This window comes from Ursus arctos, chromosome X (genome assembly GCF_023065955.2).
Source record: "Ursus arctos isolate Adak ecotype North America chromosome X, UrsArc2.0, whole genome shotgun sequence".
NCBI classification, from domain to species: Eukaryota; Metazoa; Chordata; class Mammalia; order Carnivora; family Ursidae; genus Ursus; species Ursus arctos.
The window spans coordinates 38,421,875-38,440,863 of NC_079873.1; the positions used below are offsets into that span (position 1 = coordinate 38,421,875).

Sequence of the window (18,989 nt, forward strand, 5' to 3'; positions counted from 1 at the left end):
GAAGAAGGTGGTTGCCAACAGGCATATGGCAAAAGCCAGAAGTCACGTCACAGCTAGCCCTTCACCTTTGGATCCTATAAACCAAATCTTCACCGTCAATTGCTTTTCTTTCTTCACTGTGCAGTATGTGTGCTGGGGGAAGGGGGGGTGGGAGGGGGAAAGAACTAAGAGAAGGGCCAGGGGCAGTAAAGGAACAGACCTCATGTTACAGTGAACATCATAATCTTTACGATATGCTCCTCATATGCTCTCATTCCCAACTACTTTCAAAACTGTACTTCCTGGGGCACCTCGGTGGCCCAGTCAGTTAAGCGCCCGACTCTTGGTCTGACTCTCGGTTTCGGCTCAGATCATGATCTCGGGGTTGTGGGACTGAGCCCTGCATCAGGCTCTGCCGCTGGGGCGGGGGGGGGGGGGGGGCTGCTTGAGATCCTCTCCCTCCCACTTGTGTGTGCGTGCGTGTATGCGCGTGCGTGCTCTCTCTCTCGCTCTCTCTCTCTCTCTAGAACGAATAAATCTTTAAAAAAAACTGCACGGGGGCACTTGGGGGGCTCAGTCGGTGAAGTGTCTGCCTTCGGCTCACATCATGGTCATGGGGTCCTGAGATAGAGCCCCCCATCGGGCTCCCTGCTTGGGGGGAGCCCGCTTCTCCCTCTCCCTCTGCCACTGCTGCTCCTGCTGTTTGTGCTCGCTCTCTCTCTCTGTGTCAAATAAATAAATAAAATCTATTTTAAAAAACCTGCACTTCTTAAATAATTTATAGAAACTCTGAGACTAGAACCAGAAGCTTAGTTTCATAAAATATGACAAAATGACAGAAAATACTGCACCCTACACTTGTGATCTGTGCATTTCATTGTATGCAAAACTGACCTAAAAAAGTTAAAAAACAAATACTGAACTCAGAATGCAGAAGCATTTAAGGGTAAGTATTTTTTTTTTTAGGCCATCAGAAAATAAAATGGGCTAATGGATGGCTAGATGTTTGCCAGAGCAAGTATCTTAAAATGCTACCACTAATCCAGGTGGTAGGCATATGTGTGTTCGTGATAAAATTCTTTCAACGTTGTGGGAGACTTGGGAGATCTTCCTAAAAACAATGCGAGGAGACGGAATCAACAGTGTAAACTTATTTTCACAGGCCATCCACAAGCACTGGCTAAACATCTTTTAAAATATTTCTTCACGTCTCCAAATGGTCATCCACGAAACAGAAAGTGCTTGACTTCCATCTGCCTCCCAAAGCAATCCCTCACTGGGGGGGCAGATCTGTCAGGGCCCTCACCTGACCCACACCAGCATTCCCTCCCGGGGGGCAGGCCAGAGCCAGCTGTCCCTGCTACAGAGCTGCACCCCCGGCCCTTAGTCTTCCCTGTGCCCCCCACACCAGGCCGCCAGGGCTGAAGCGCCCCAGCGGGTTGGGGGTCTCCAGGGAGCCACATTCCAAGCATACAAGCATTTCCCCCACATTCCTCAGGTCTCTCCTTAAAGCTGCCAGGCATTTCCAGAAGCTTTTCTCCTGCTCTCACACCCACCCAACAGCACCCTGCTGGGCTTTCCTAGGAGGAGGGCAAAGAAGTTCCAGAACAGGCAAGGTGCTCCCACAGTCGCCTTAGTGTGGGCCAGGGGTAGGGGGGGTGCATTTTCAGTGACAGAATGGAGAGCACTCCCTCTGTGTGCAGGGCTGACAACCTGCAGGGAAAAGGAAAAGAGGGGCTCCCACCCTCCACTGCTCCTCACCCTTATCCAAGAATGATAATAAAGGGACAGGGAGGGGGAAAGGCTCAGCCTCACAGCTCGTACCTGCGGAAAGACAGGAACCTGGGGCCACTACAGCGTCTGTGAGGACAGGGAGCCAGGCCACTACCCAAATCAGGCCTCCCCATCTGCCTCCTCCTTTTGCTTAGAGGAAGAACCTAAGTCAAGAAAAAGTGAAAGTAACGCGACATGATTCAGTCTCCCGGGCCACGTGTTCTTTCAAGTCAAACCTTCGTCTTCTGGTGCTCTGGCCACATTTAGACTAAAGCCAGACCGCAGAGCAGATTGCTGGTGTGGTTTTCCTTTAGCCAGAGCGGCTTCAACTTTGAGTCGGGGCTGGAATCCACAGAGAAGCTGATGTGTGAGAGAAAGATCCAGAGTCCGGTGAGAGAACCCATTACTAACCCTAATGAGCTCATAGGTCATCCATCCGTTCAGGGCTACAACAGCTGCCTTCCCACCCCGCCCCTTGCCCCTTATCTCCTTCCTCTAGAGGGTCAGGGAAGCACGACTTGAGGAGCAAAATGCCACCGTTTGTCACCCTCTCCTGGGGCCGGCACTTGAGCACTGGCCTTCGTCTGTGTAGGTGGGACCCCAGCTCTAGCAACAACCTCCCAGGCCCGTCATTCCCTAAGGCCAGTCTGGGGGACTTCAATTCTAAGAGGGGGGTGGGGGAGGGGACAGGAGGGAGGGGTGTTGGGGGCCGGGTGAACCTAAACCATTTACACTAGAATTTCGGTTGAGGAAATTCCACGTTTTGCTGGCATAAAAGTCTGGTATTAAGTATCACAGAAGTTCCATTGCTCAGCATGAATGACTCAAATTGGATTTTCCTATGTTCTCTCTGGTTCGGTTGCTTTAACTCCCAAGAAAAGCTTTCATAAGCACACCCTACGAGGGGCGGCTGGGTGGCTCAGTCGTTAAGCGTCTGCCTTTGGCTCAGATCAGGACCATCCCAGGGTCCTGGGATCGAGCCCCACATCGGGCTCCCTGCTCAGCAGGAAGCCTCCTTCTCCCTCTTCCACTCACCCTGCTTGGGTTCCCTCTCTCACTGTCTCTCTCTCTCTCTCTGTTAAATAAATTAATTAAATATTTTTTTAAAAAAAAGAACACCTTAGGAAACGACACACTACCTTCACAAATGAAGTGACAAAACGTGGTATACGCATGCTATGGAATATTATTCAGCCTTAAAAAAGAAGGAAATCCTCTCACGTGCTACAACGCAGGTGAACCTTGAGGGCATCAGGCTAAGTGAGACAAGCCAGTCACAAAGAGGCAAATACAGCATGATTCCAATTATACGAGGTGCTAAAATAGTCAAACTCCTAGAAACAGAAAGCTGAACGGTGCTTGCCAGGGGCTGGGGGTGAGGAGGGGGAGGAGGAGAGGGGAGATGTTGCTGAATGGGTACAGACTTACAGTTGGGCTTTTTTTTAAGATTTTATTTATTTATTTGACAGAGAGAGAGACAGCCAGCGAGAGAGGGAACACAAGCAGGGGGAGTGGGAGAGGAAGAAGCAGGCTCCCAGTGCAGTGGGAGCAGGAGCCTGATGTGGGGCTCGATCCCAGAACACCGGGATCACGCCCTGAGCCGAAGGCAGATGCTTAACAGCTGCGCTACCCAGGCGCCCCGTAGACTTACAGTTTTACAAGATGGAGAAGTCCTACAGTCTGTTGCACAACCATGTGACTACAGTTCACACTACTGCCCCACAGACCCTTAAAAAGGGCTGAAATGGTGCATTTTTTACGTTATGTGGTGGTGGGTTTTTTTTTTTTTTTACCACAATTAAACACACACACACACACCCTGCCTTCACCCTGCGTTTTGGATATTCTGCATTTCCAATTCAACAATTTCGATGTTAAAAAACAAACCAAATAATTCAGTGAGTTTTCTTATTGAAAATGAAACCCCTTCCAATTAACGTGCTTTGAAGATTCAAGAAGAAAAAGGCCTTGCCACCATGGCTTGGGACAAACTTTGTCATTTTAAGCATGCATGACATTTTCATAGCAGGCAAGGATCCCCACATTCTTCTCGAATGGTATGCATGGTATGCAGAATTGGCTTGTAAATCAAATGAGGCTGCTGATATATAGCCTTTTAGGAAAAGAAGGATAGATCACAAGACAGCCTTAGAGCCCGGAACACTGCAGCTATTATCACCAAGGCAGCAAAATGAATAATTCATGCGGAGCGCGAGTGTCCAAACGCTCTGAACTGTGACTTCATGAATGGCTCCTGCCCCGGCTCCCTCTCTTCCAAACCTCTCTTTACTTTCTCATGCCTCGCCACCCCGATCCCGCATGCACTCCCCCGAAACGTACAAGTTACTCTAACGAGACAACATCTGTGAGAAGAACGAGAAGAACTCTTAAGTTGACAGAGCAGAAAGGACTAACCAACCTCAAAGGAATCCGCACACTTTCCAAAGCTCCTGATTTCCACGTTCCACTGTTAAGAATACCTAAGGGAATGGCCTTGAACATCCAGGGCTATTTCTCCTGTTAAGAAATGTAATGAACTGTTCCTGCATCTTGGCCCTAGATGTGAAGAACGAGGTACTAAGTAGTAACCGCATTTCCCACTAACTCGGGACTCCTTGGCGGTTGGGATCCAGGGTTCCCAGCCTGACGGCGTCCTTTGAATTTCACCGCAGGCATTTTTCAGGCCTGTGAAATTGACAATGAGATAAGAAAGGTATGTGCATCGTTTCTAGGTGATTTGCATGCTCTTCTACAAAACTGCAGTCTATTTCTTAATAAAGGGAAAGCTCGGTTCTGAAACACAATTGGGGGCCACGGTTTTGCTTCCTTCCGCCCCCATCTCAATGAATTCACTGCCCACCGACCTGGAGCGCTGGCCCGGGAAGGTACAGACCAAAAAGCGGAGAGACCCCATAGGGGTCTAGGACAGGCCGGGAGTAGGTATGCACATCTGGGTGCGGGTCTGAGGGATAAAGCAGAGACGCCAGTGCCAAGAGTCACAGGGTAAGCGATCACCTGTGGCCCCGAGCTGAAATCGGCAAACTCTAAGAAGTCCCCCAACTCCCATGCTGTTGAGCAGACAAGGGGGACTTAACACTATGATGTAGGCAAGGCCTGATCCTGCCCTTCTCATCCCTCATCAGCCATCATGCCCAAATCTAGCCCCAGGAAATGCTAATAACTGACTCTCTGTACACGGTATTCGTTCAAGGGAGTTTGTTAAGTTCTCTCCCTCTCAAAGACGTTCAGGTTTTATTTTTATGTTTTTTAAAGATTTTATTTATTTATTTAACAGACAGACAGCCAGTGAGAGAGGGAACACAAGCAGGGGGAGTGGGAGAGGAAGAAGCAGGCTCCCAGCGGAGGAGCCTGACGTGGGGCTCGATCCCAGGACTCTGGAATCACGCCCTGGGCCGAAGGCAGACGCTTAACCGCTGTGCCACCCAGGCGCCCCAAAGACATTCAGGTTTTAATAGGAAGCACTCAAGATCTTGGAGACACCAAAAAGAAAGCCCTAACGAAAGCACTGGGGGCTCCCGGAGGCCAGAGAGGACATCTCCCAATGGCCAAAGCCTGTCTCTTCCCTCCCTGTGGCCAGCACCAGGCTCCCAACATCAACCCCGACGCACCACGTATGAATTGCTTCTCTCTGATATAGTACGGAGGCCCCACGTGACCATCAACCCCCTCTCAAATCAGGCAGGATGGGCTGCATGCGAGGTCATGAGAAGGGCATCTGGGATCCTCAGCCAAGGGTTCAAACTCAGCACAAAAGCAGACAGCAGGGCCTTCTCAAACCAGCCCTCCCTTGTCCCTCTCTAAAGAAAGACACACAAGAGACACATTTAACGACTCTTAGAACTAGCTGGCCCCTCTGGCTTTCTAGTGACCCAACACCAACACGGGGCATCCCTATAAACAGTTCCAGAATTAGAACCAGCATGTGTACCCAGAAGCAGCAAAGAGAGAACAGAAGCTTTGATTGAATGTCCTTTGGGATATTTAGATCTACGTGGTCTGAAAGAGGCACACTGTGCACACAAAACCACCTGGGAGAATTAGGGACAATTCCTACCATTAATAGCCCACATTCACTACGTGCAGGGGAAGGGGAGGGGTGAGTCAAAAAGGGGGGGTGGTGTGTAAAGGTAATAACAATTGTCCCTTATTGCATAAATAAGACAAGTAACCTCAGGCTTTCATTTTCTCATTTATAATTTGAAGAATTCACAGGTGATCTAGAGGGATGTCGTACTCTTCTCATGTGGGTGACTTGGGGCTTACAGATCCAACCCCCACCACACCTGTCTTCTCTTCCCTCCCCACCTGCCCAAGAGAAAGCCAAATCCCACAATGAAAAAAGCAGCAGAGACAAAAGAAGGCCAAGGAAGATCAATGGTCAAGCTTAAACCACACACGGGGAATACAGATATTTTAAAGAGAAACACATAGGGGAAAAGAGAAAGAAACGAGGGGATAAAAGAACAGGAAGAGGGCCCGCTATGGCAGAAACTTCACAAAGCAGAGGACAGACATGGGCGTACAAGGGGCCTTCTCGTCAACCCAAAAGAAAAGAAGAGCTGCACTGTTTTATGGCCAACCCAACAGTACCCTCTGCCCTTTCTCATCTTCTGCCATGTGCAAAAGTGCTTTGTAAATTGTAAACCAAGGTCTACATGACCTCACTTTGACTTTTTTTTTTTAATAATTTTTTTTAAATTTATTTGACAGAGACAGCCAGCGAGAGAGGGAACACAAGCAGGGGGAGTGGGAGAGGAAGAAGCAGGCTCCCAGCAGAGGACCCCAATATGGGGCTCGATCCCAGGACTCCGGGATCACGCCCTGAGCCGAAGGCAGACGCTTAATGACTGAGCCACCCAGGCGCCCCTCACTTTGGCTTTTATTACGTCTCTCAGTCCTCAGTGTCAACTACCCTAGGAATATGTCTGAGGCTGATTAAAAGTCCTAAAAGAATATGCCACATAATCACTCTCTTATATGTATCTCCAACTCCCTTTCCGCTCCCTGTCATATTCGCCTGGCAAAATCCAATTCCGCCCTCAATCCAGTTCTTTGCCTACACCATGCCCGTGCCCACTCAGTCGACAGCAATGAAAGAGAAATACACCCACACCAACTATTCATATTAATCATGGCCACCAACCTCAAGTGGGCCCTTTGTGCTGCCTGATTGATAATCACGATACATTTTGCTGGTCCGATTACTCTGACATTCTCCCTAATGGCTATTTCATCCCCTTCGCTCTCTCCTCAAATCTCCCACACCTCTCCTCCAACCTCCCTCTCGGCTTGGTGGCTTACTGTCCTCCTTCACTGCAATAGCAGGTAGGATCAAAACAGACTTTCCGCAAGCCCCCAGCACCACGTAAGCCCCCCTCATCTACACCTTTGCCTGCACCACTCAGGACAGGCTAAGCTTATGCTCTAAGAACAAGTGAAAACAACAGAGGACACTAGTGTCCGTCATGGTCAGCTAGGGGCTCTGCTCTATGTTGTCCCTACTCGGGGATGCAGGCTGATGAACAACCAGTTTTTGGAACATTGCTGGTGGCCACGGCACAGGGGGAAACCACTTTTGAGGATGTTCGCGCTGACAATTCAATGCTAAAGCACAGAAATGACATGTGTCGCTGAAAACAACTCACCGGTCACAAGCAGTTACGTGACCCCGCCGTGCCATAAGCGGGGGGGGGGGGGGGGAGCACAATCCTACCATGTGTCCAGAAGGTAGAGAGAGAATGGACCCTATCTGACATTGGTGCTAATGACTTCCAACATGCCTACATACCCTACCTTCTCTCCTATGAATACACTGAACTCCTTAAGTAAGGCCAGTGCCCTCGCGGACTAGATCCTTCTTGCCTCGTCCAAGACAACAGCTCTGTAACTGTCCCCAGTTTCTCTCAGTCTCGTGATTTGCCCTCTACTGGATCATCCTTATCAGCATACGAACATTACAATTACTTGCGTTCCCCCACCTCAAGAACAAAAATGAAAACCCTGACCTCGTGCCCCCTCCCTTTCAGTGATAGCCCCACTTCTCTGTTCCCGTGCTTGCTAATTCCCCTCCCCACCCGCCACTCTCTTAAAGCATGCCCCCTCCATGCCATCCCCTCACCAAAAGGGTGCTTGTCAAGATCCACCATGACCTTACATGGTTACAGCCAACGGCAAACTTTCTGTCCTTATCTTACCTACACTACCCGCTGCATTTCACACAACCCTCTTCCTGAAACACTTTTCGCATTTGACTCCCAAGACACTCCCGTTGTCTTGGTTCTCCTCGTACTTTCCTGGGCACAGCTGTTCAGTCTTTATTGGTTCCTTCTGTGTCCCTTTACCATCCACAGTAGGGTGTCCCAGGGCTCAGGGCTCAGCCGGCTCCCCTTCTCTTCCACGGCTCCCTCCCTTGGTGGCCTCATGTGAGCTCACAATTTTGAATGCCATCTCTACACTGATGGCTCCCAAATGTCCAGCTTCTGCCCAGATGCTCTGAAACCCAGAGATACTCAGCTATCCAAGCGAGTATACAACGTGACTGCTTGGATGCTGTCTTCGTCCGTTCAGGCTGTGGTCAACACAAACACTTGCACGGCTTATAAACACAAACATTTATTTCTCACGGATCTGGAGGCTAAGAAGTCCAAGATCATGGTGCCGGCAGATTCGGTGTCTGGTGTGGGCCCGCTTTCTGACACTCACCTTTTTCCTACAGCCTCACATGGCACAAGGCGGGCAAGGGATCTCTCTGGAGTCTCTCTTGTAAGGGCACTGATCCCATTCATGAGGGCAAAGCCCTCATAACCTCATCACCTCCCAAAGGTTCCACCTCCTGACAGCATCTCTTTGGGGATTGGGATTTTAACATGGGGGTGCCTGGCTGGCTTGGTCCGTAGAGCATATGACTCTTGATCTCGAGGTTGTGAGTTTGAGCCCCACATTGGGTATGGAAATTACTTAATAATAAAATCTTTTTTTAAAAAAAGGATTTTAACATATGAATTTGGGGGGGTGACAAAAACATTCAGTCTATAGCAGATGTCTAATTTTAAGAATTTTGTTAAGAAATGGATAGCTCATGGGGCGCCTGGGTGGCTCAGTCGTTAAGCGTCTGCCTTCGGCTCAGGGCGTGATCCCGGGGTCCTGGGATCGAGCCCCACATCAGGCTCCTCCGCTGTGAGCCTGCTTCTTCCTCTCCCACTCCCCCTGCTTGTGTTCCCTCTCTCGCTGGCTATCTCTCTCTGTCAAATAAATAAATAAAATCTTAAAAAAAAAAAAGAAATGGATAGCTCAAGAATAAACATCATCTAATCTGTCATTTTGGATGTGAAGACCTCAAGGCTCCCAGAAATAAACTAAGTCCCCAAAGGTCAGAAAGAGGAAAGAATTCTGGTCACCCGATGCTTCCCAGCCACCTTTCCACCTCCACTAAAGGAATACTACTGGCCGGGCCTCATCACAGGTAAGATAAAGAGGGAAGGATAACAAACAGTAAAGCGAAACAGCAACCAAATAATAAAACAGTAACAAACTTAAGCAAGTTTCTAGTAATGACAAAAATGGAAAACAACTAGAGTAACAAAGAAGCAATCCCTAAAACCTTCACAGACTCTTAACTTGACCTTGACCCACCGGTTTGTGGAGATCTCAGGTAACGTTAATATGGAGTCAACTTCCCTCTCAAAAGACATTGCATCCGCAGCCTGAATACCAGAAAGGGGTGTGGACGGAACAGGTGCTTTGGTCTCCGGAGGCGGCCAACTGGTAAGAAGGCTTGAGAGAGAACGCTTGCAGCCTTCCTAGGAAGAGGGCTGCCAAACGGTCACCTCCCTCCTGAGATGGATGGTTTCGCTTTGGCTTCACATTTCCTACTCCCAGCAACATGGCAAGGTTACTTTCACGGCAAGAAGCGCATCTCCTAGACAGACCTCTACATACGCATTTCGTCGTGCCAAATGTAACTGCATCTAAACAAATTAAGTCATAACTTTAAATTCAAGGTACTAGGGACACCTGGGTGGCTCAGCCAGTTAAGCAACTGTCTTCAGCTCAGGTCATGATCCCAGGGTCCTGGGATCGAGCCCCGCATCGGGCTCCCTGCTCAGCAGGGAGTCTGCTTCTCCCTCTCCCTCTGCCTGCTGCTCCCCCTACTTGTGTTCTCTCTCTCTCAAGTAAATAAATAAAATCTTTTTTAAAAAAATAAATAAATTCAACATACTTAACTGTTCTTTTTGGGTTTCCTTGTATGAAAATTGCAGTCATTGGACCAGATTGTTTTTAATAACTTCCCCCTTGATAATTCTTATGCAGGAGGGGCATGAGCCACGTACTGAAAAGCAATGGCTCAGACAGTGCCTAGAATGTTCTTCTAATGGTCTAGGGTTGTAAAGGAGTTTAAAGAGGACTCAAAACACAGTAAGGCAACCCTGACCAGAACAAATATTAAACTAGGGGTATGACAAGTTATTGGTCTTCCAAGATCACCATGAATATGGATTACTTCGATGTATTAAAAACCTAAGGAATAAAGACTAAAAAGCAAATCAATCCTAAAAATTTTATCAACTTTTACTTTCAGTAATGATGGACCAGGTAGTGGGTGTATTGGCCCCCAATAACAGCTGAGCAAAGTAGAAGAAAATATCTTCGCAGGTACCAAAGAGCTGTTAAAACTGTGAGACACCACTGGGACACCTGGGTGGCTCAGTCAGTTGAGCGTCTGCCTTTGGCTCAGGTCATGATCTCAGGGTCCTGGGATCCAGTTCAGCATCGGGCTCAGCAGGGAGTCTGTTTCTCCCTCTCCCTCTGCCCCTCTCCCTGCTTATACGCACATGCTCTCTCAAATAAACAAACTCTTAAAAAAAAAAACTGTGAGAAACCACTGAGTACCAGGTCTCAAGGTGAGTGGGAGGACATAGATGGGGCTGTTTTGCTCATACAGTTATATCTGGCATGATGAAATGTACAAATGCCTATGAGAGACATTTGTCTATGCTACAGTATTGTAACTTGGGTGGACATGGGGACTTGCCCCGTAAGAAAATGATCTGAGTTACATGTAATAGCACTCCAATGACCTTTGCTGAGGCATGTTAACCAAGATTTTACTCTTTGTCACCATGGGCTTTCAAATTCTTAACAAGTTGTCCCTTTGGATTTAAAAGAGATGCGCTTTCTTGCCATGAAACTAACCTTGTCATGTTGCTGGGAAGTAAAAAAGATGAAACAAAAGTGAAAAGATGGCTCTGTTTGCTGAGAGGAAATGAGAGGATGAAGATGGTTTCTGATGGCCTCTGGGGGAGAAAAATAAAAACAGAAGTTGGGGCCCAATGACAGTAGACCACCTCGTTTGGGGATAAAAAAGAAAGCACAGTGAACAGAAAGTAACCAGCCCTCATATGGACTTACAGCCAAGCTTCAAGTCATCTGGGTGGCTCAGATGACTTCGATTAATAAGAGGATTCCAGAAAGCTAGTACCTTGAGGCATCTGACAGCAGAAAACAAAAACATTCTCTAGAGGCATAAGGCATCCTAGCTGTTCAAGCACTTGTTATCCAAACATAATCAAACATAACCATTTATGCATGAAGAAAAATCATGAGCAAGAAAAAGCAGAAACACACAACAGAAAAAAAAAAAAAAAACCAAGACTCCAAATACTAGAACTGTCCAAACTGGACTGTAAAATAACTACGCTTCACATATTCAAGGGGCTAAAAGCCAAACTTAAAAAATGCCAGTAGGCTTGGGACGCCTGCCTGGCTCAGTCAGGGTTGCGAGTTCGAGCCCCACGGGGGGTATAGAGAGTACTTAAAAATAAAATCTTTAAAAAAAAATTCAGTGGGGAACTGGAAACTATTTTTTTTAATGACATGGGTTTGAAAAAGAAGAAAATTATCAGTTCTCCGTGTGAAAAAACAATCTTCTTTAAATTAGAAACTCAATGGAGGAGAAAAGAACTAGTGAGCTGAAAGGTAAGTTGGGGAGGGAAATATTCAGAATAAATTACAGAGAGGCATAAGGATGGACAGAAGTACAGGGATAAGAGGTATGGTAGCTAGTTTCTAAAGACAGGGCAGAGTGAACCATGCTTCCCTGTATTCATGAACTTGTGTCGTCCCCTCCCCCATGAAATCTGAGTTAGCTCTCGTGTTTTGGTTAGCTTTAACTAATGGAACAGCGTCAAAGTGATACGGTACCCGTTCTGGGCTTATGTCTTAAGTAAGCCTAACCACTTCTATTTTTCTAGAAGCCCTTTTAGGAGCCCAGAGTCACCATGTAAGAAGCCTAACTGCCCTGCCACTAGGATTTCCTGTCACCCCTGTCGAGATCAGCCTTCCAGTTGTCCCCATCAAGGGCACCAGACGTGTCCGTGAAGGCATTTTCAAGGCTTAAGCCCCCTGAGGCCTTCTGTCTGCAGTCTCATGACAGAGCCCAAACAAGAGCAGAAGAATCATCCAGCTGAGCCCTAGTCTACCCACAGAATGTTAAATAATGAAATGGTTGCTGTTCCAAGCCACTAATTGTTCGTGACTTGTGCGCAAGAACAAGTAACTAGAACAGAAGGACATATGGAGAACACAATAAAATAAATAAACACATTATTTCATTGGAGACGGAGGAATAAGAAAAGGGCTAGAAACAATATAGAAAGGTAACAGCTGAGAATTTTTCAAACTTCACTGAAGATTCCACTCTCAGATTCAAGAAACCCTAATAAACCCAAAGGGGTAAATGAAATCTATGCTTTCAGCACAACATAGCAAAAACGCAGAAAATTAAAGGTGCAGATAAACGTTTAAAAGTAGCCAGAGATGTTCTGGGATCGAGCCCCACATCAGGCTCCTCCACTGTGAGCCTGCTTTTTCCTCTCCCACTCCCCTGCTTGTGTTCCCTCTCTCACTGGCTGTCTCTATCTCTGTTGAATAAATAAATAAAATCTTTTAAAAAAATAAATAAATAAAAGTAGCCAGAGAAAAGAGGCAAATTACATTCAAAGCAGCAATAATTAGGGGTGGGTGCCTGGCTGGCTCAGTCGGTAGAGCATGCAACTTTTTATCTTGGGGTTGCGAGTTCAAGCCCCACGCTGAGTGCAGAGCTTACGTAAAAGTAAAATCTTCAGGGGCGCCTGGCAGTTAAGCATCTGCTTTGGCTCAGGTCATAACCTCGGGGATCCCGGGATCGAACCCTGCATGGGGCTCCCTGCCCAGCAGGGAGTCTGCTTGTCTCACTCTCCCTCTCCCCCCTGCTCGTTCTTGCTTTCTATCAAATAAATCTTTTAAAAAAAGAATGAAGGTGAGAAAAAAAGGGGGGAAAAATACTTTCAGAATAACAAAAACTGAAATAAATCATCACTAGCAGAACTACACTAAAGGAAACAGAAATGAGGTTTTACCAAGCAGAACTAAATCAACCCCAATTTATTTGAAAATTAAATAAGATCTAAGTAACTCATAGGTCAAAGAAAAAAAAGTAAAAACTAGGAAATATTTTAAACTCTATAACAAATTTACCACATTTGAAAACGTGTGGGATGAAGCCAAAACTACTTAAAACAAGAAATATATATGTTAGAGTGGTACCTGGCTGACTCAGTCGGTAGAGCGTGTAACACTCTTGATCTCGGGGTCACGAGTTCAAGCCCCACGTTGGGCATTGGGCTTCTTAAAAAAAAAAAAAGAAAGAAATATATATGTTAGAAAATAAGAGCAGCTAAAAATTACAAAGCTAAGTATGTACCTCCAAACATTAAGACCAAAACAAACCCAAAGAAAGCACAAAGAGGGAAATACTAATAAGAGCAGAAATTCAATAGAAAACAAGCATAAAATAGTGACAATCAGCAAAGGCGTGAGCCGGCCATTTGAGAATATGAATAAACATGCCAACACTTTGAATGAAGACTGATGAATAAAACAAAGAAAAAAGACATAACTGCAGATAGTGAAGATAGTTAAAGAGCATATTTCAATCAACTTTATCCCAGAAAGTTTAAAATTTTGGACAATTTGTTAAAATTGTCAAAAAAAATCCAACTTATCGAAAGAGTCCCAAGAAATGTAAAAACCTGAACAGCCCTTTAAGAAGCTGAATCAGCAATTGAAAACCTTCCCACGGTAAAATAAATAAATAAATAAATAAATAAATAAATAAATAAATAAACAAACAAACTGCAGACCTAGATGGCTTCACCATCACGTTCTACCAAAAAATTTAAGGAAGCAATAACACTTAACACAAGATTTAAGGCTAAATTATACAAATCCTTCCAAAGAACAGGAGCAAAGGGCACTTTCCACAGCTTGCAATTTCGATTGAGCCAAGTGCAAAAGCACAATTAGAGCTGTACAAGAGCTGAAAACTATAGGGCAGTCTCATTCCTGATCGCGGATTCAAAAATCTTTAAAAAAAATATTAGGCCCATCAAATCCGCATTATTTCAAAAGGATCATAAGACCCTGATCAAAATGAATTTAAACCTGGACTCCACCCTGGATTTTCTTTTAAAAGTCGGTCAATATCCAAAAACTAATGATGTACTATATGGCGGCTAATTGAATTTAAATTTAAAAAATAAAAAAGTCAGTCAATATAATTGACCATATTAACAGATTAAAAGAAAAGAAATCATATTCTCGTCTCAATACAGAAAAAGTGACATCTATTGATTTAAAAAATAAGTTGAGGGGCACCTGGGTGGCTCAGTCGGTTAAGCGTCTGCCTTCGGCTCAGGTCATGATCCCAGGGTCCTGGGATCGAATCCCACATTGGGCTCCCTGCTTGGTGAGGAGAGTCTGCTCCTCCCTCTGCCTTTCCCCTTGGCTTGTGTTCTCTGTGTCTCTCACTCTCTCTAGCTCTCTCCCTCAAATAAATAAATAAAATCTTTAAAAAAAAAAATAAGTTGAGCAACAGAAAAGAAATTCCTACTTTAAAGGAAGATACACGCCAAAAACCTATAATAAACATAATGCTAACTGGTAAAATATCAAAAGCACTTCCTTTTAAAAAAGGGAATGAGACAGGATGTCTAGCACCATTTCTTCTACTCAACATTGTACTAGAGGTCTTGGCCATGACAATAAGGCAAGAAAAAGATGTAAGAGTTAAAAAAGAAGAAAAAAGGGTGTTATTTACAGATGAGAAGACTATGTTCATAGAACAAAAAAAAAAAAAAAAACTTAAAGGCCTCGCTATTATTACAATTTTAAAGGATTTTTATTACCAACATTGCTGACCATGACATCAAAGCTCAAAGCAATTAATTTTATAAGAGCAATTGTTAGAAATAAAATTTGACAAATATGCCATTTCCATCACATAAAAACGTAACAAGCACATGCAAGTTTAACAAAGTATGTGCACGATCCCTATGCAGAAAATGGTATTACTGAATCCGTTAAGCAAATAAAGCCAGAAGCAAAAGTATATGCTAGATTAATCTATTCACATTAAGCTCAGAAACAGGCAAAACCACATGATTTCGAGATAAATATTTAGGTAGTAAGATTAAAAAACAAGGAAGGGATTTTCATCAAGTCCGGGTATCTCCGCGAGAAAGGGATAATGACTGGAGGGGGAAGAAGAGGGCTTCCAGGTTCCATTTCTTGGCCTTCGTGGTGTTAGATGGGTGCTTGTTTACAATCTCTCTTTCAGCTGCACATTGTTTTCACCACATTTCTGCATGTATATTGTATTCCATACACATGCACACATACACAAGAGGTTGTGAAAAATCCCCGAAGAACCAGCTACCAAACAGGGGGAAAGGGGAGAGCCATATGGGAAATGGCTCTTTGAGACATATGGAGAAACTAATTTCGAACAATCACTTTGAAGAAGCACTTTCAGTGAAATGTTTTTATTTAAAACAACAACAACAACAGTGGATTAACAGGAAGGAGGCGTCTCCCTACCAGGACAGCTTTTAAGCATGGCTTTAGAATCAGAAAAGTTAAGTTTCAGTCTTAGCTCTACCACATACTAGCACTGCAGTCTGGGGAAGGTTTTTTTTTTAGTGAAGTCTAGTTTTCAGTACTGCAAAATAAGAACTCCACTTAACTCGTGAGGATTACAGAGAATACCTCTGCACTGTCTTGTCACGTAACAGAAGGTCAGTAAACGAAAATTGCTTTTGTAACGATCTCTGCTATAACTAGAAGGTGGGTACTTCCCCATTATTATTAATTAATAAGTTTACATTCTTGAACTGAGCAAAGGCATTACCAGTCATTCAGTTCGTAAAAATTGACCATCAGAAACACCTCACTTGAAATCATTATTAGATGACAAGTTTTACAGAACTCTCAATAAATGACATTTCATACATTCAATAAATATGGTTTGAGGAGTCTACTCCAACAGGTCTTTTCTGAAAAGAATTGTAAGAACCCCTTTTACATATAGGTTAGACGACCACAGCACAGCTTCTACATAAAAATAATAAAGGGTTGTCACAGTCCGAAAGCATTAAGGACATATATGTCACCCATCGCTAACGAGCATTTATTCACATTAGCCCATATGCGTGCAAATACACGGGTATCCGCCACGGCAGCATAAGCTGCCCACGAGCACTCAGCCCTTCCTATTACTACGCAGGCCATAGCACAAGCAAGCAAGGCCACGGAAGACCCACTCGACCTGCGAGAAACAGTGTGGTTACAGGGAAAAAGCATGTGTCTAAGAGCCAAACCAATCTGCCCCCAAATCCTAGCCCTGCCCCCTCCTTATGAGGTATTCTTTCAGCCTCAGTGTCCTAAGTTGTCCCAATGAAATAAAACCAATCTCACAGGAGTGTTTTACAGACATGTCTCACCGCAGAATGGGGGGGGACCATCCTTCTGCTGAGTGAAGCCACCTCTTGCCTCAGCCCGCCCCCGCAGATTGGGCCTTTTTCACAAAGGGGTTTCCTTGCTAAGCGTCTCAAGTAAGTTGGCTAGGACAGCCAATTATTAGACATCACCTGCAGTACACAGGACTAAAATCCCAGAAATTCAGAGCTGCAGAGAGCTCTGAGACTACCCGGCGCTCCAGACATAACCTCGTGCCATCTACCTAAGCCTACATTTTGTACATCATTTTACAGATTACCAGTATGATGTGGTTAATTGTTAAGGAATTGTTAAGGGTCCAGAACAGTAACTCTCAACCCTGGCTAAACATTACAGCCACACAGCTAGTTTGCACGCATGCGTGCGCGCATGCACGCTCCTGTTCCACCTCGAATCAGAATCGAACCAGAAATTTGAGGCAGAACCCAGGTATCTATAATTTGTAAAACCTTCTCCTGGTGATTCTAATGATCAGCGAGGGTTGAGACCACCACAGAAGAAAAGACAGCAAAGAAAACTAATCGTCAATACTTCATCGTCAAAAAATTTGCTTTAATAATGGTGTGGCCCTGTTTCTAGCCTACTAAAAAGGAAGGATTCAGATAAAGGGCAACCCGGTTATAGAATTTCATGATCAGGGCACCTGGGTGGCACAGCCAGTTAAGCGTCTGACTCTTGGTTTCAGCTCAGGTCCCGATCCAAGAGTTGTGAGATGGAGCCCCACCCCACCCCGAGTAGGGCTCCACGCTCAGTGCAGGGTCTGCTTGGGATTCTCTCCCTCTCCCTCTGCCCCTTCTGCTCGTGTTATCTCAATCCCTCTCCCTCAAATCAATCTTAATCAATCTTAAAAAGAGAAGAATGCCATGATCGAGAGTTATATAATATAATGGAATTAAAGGAGACATACAATTAGCTTCTCTAGAACACTGTATTTCATACAATGAGCTTATTTTGGTATTGTCCTGCTAAGAAAAAAAAAATGGAATGCTACTGCTTTCTCTCAGGGCTCTGCAGTTTCTCTTGTGATTTTATCCATGCTCAACTGGGCATGAGAAAGTCGCTCAAAACATTAAATAATGTTTTCAATTAACCCATATCAAAAAGAAAAGTATTCTTAACAGAAGTGGTATCAGAAGCCTGACTTTTGTTTTTCTGTTCTGTCCATTCTGTGCAGCATGCATTTTTACCCATGTTCCAGGGATTCTGGGTCTATTTTCCCAACTTCTCCTATGGAAGTAAGTCGTTACTATAGTAATATTTACCCACCCTGATATCATTTCCCATTTGCTTATTCTAGGGCTTTTGCACATAGCAACCACACAAATCCCTCCTGCAGGCTCCTCATGGCACTCGGATCCTTGGCAACACTCAGAAACGAATATAGCTTTAACCTACGGGAACACTTAGCTGAATACCATAGTTGCAAATGTCTCTCAGGTGCATTTGCGCTGAATCCATCCCCAATCTGTAAATTCTTGTAAGTTACGCATCTCTCTCTATGTTCAGGCAGGTGGACGAGTGAAAAGCTACAGCAGAAGAAGCGGGCTCCTAAGTTCACTCACTATTACCGTATTTTGGAGTTGAAGACATTAACTCCAAACAACGGATTATTTCATACACATGTAGTTTTCTCCCCTGACAATAGTTGCAAATAAATGTTATCTTTATGCAGATTTTGAGAATGGTCCTACTCTTTAGATAAGAACTTAGCAGTTACTATGGTAGTAGCTATTTGGCTCGATGGAATATGAAAGGACTGCTATGCTTTGTCAACATATTTTCCCTAGAAAGAACTTAAGTGGAAAGAAAATGGATGTGATTCTTTGCATAAAGGTTCTCCTGTTTGTGGACTCATAAATGAGGGATGGATTAACACCTACCTGAGTAAAATTTTCACAGCAGGGGGTCCGGATACGGAAAGGGCCCATAAAGGGTACAATCACAGCCTCTTCTCTTAACTTTCAGTTAACAAGGCTTACCAGAAATGAGAATTAGCTCCACACATCCATGTACATACCCTCAAAGTACATGGAGATATAAACAGAGATAGATACAAATGTGTGTATGTGCATATATATAATTTTAAAATACGTATATTTAATTTTAAAATATATACACACAACCAACCATACGAAACAAAGTAAAGTGTGAATAATACTGAATTGGCTAAAATCAAGACTGAAGCCCCAAAAAACCCTCATGAGTCATGTCTTTTCTTCTTTTCTTAATGTTTACTCTAAGCCCATTTATAGTAGGAGGGGAAAGGGCTGAAAAATCACAATAGGGGAGTTTTTCCAAATCGTATCCACCAGCAGGTTGTCTCAGTCTAATGATTCATGATCTCTGAGGTGTATGATGGGGTTGGTTACTCTGAGCTGAGTTTG

General features: G+C 44.8%; 1 long non-coding RNA gene across 8 annotated transcripts in view; it reads right to left on the bottom strand.

The window, feature by feature from the left end:
- Positions 1–18,989, bottom strand: part of LOC113265912 (uncharacterized) — a 293,640-nt gene that overhangs the window by 255,468 nt on the left and 19,183 nt on the right. For all 8 annotated transcript variants that reach the window (XR_008958929.1, XR_007188357.2, XR_008958927.1 and 5 more), the window contains one exon: positions 13,357–13,437. This is a non-coding gene — a long non-coding RNA (uncharacterized LOC113265912). The remainder of the gene's footprint in view (positions 1–13,356; positions 13,438–18,989) is intronic.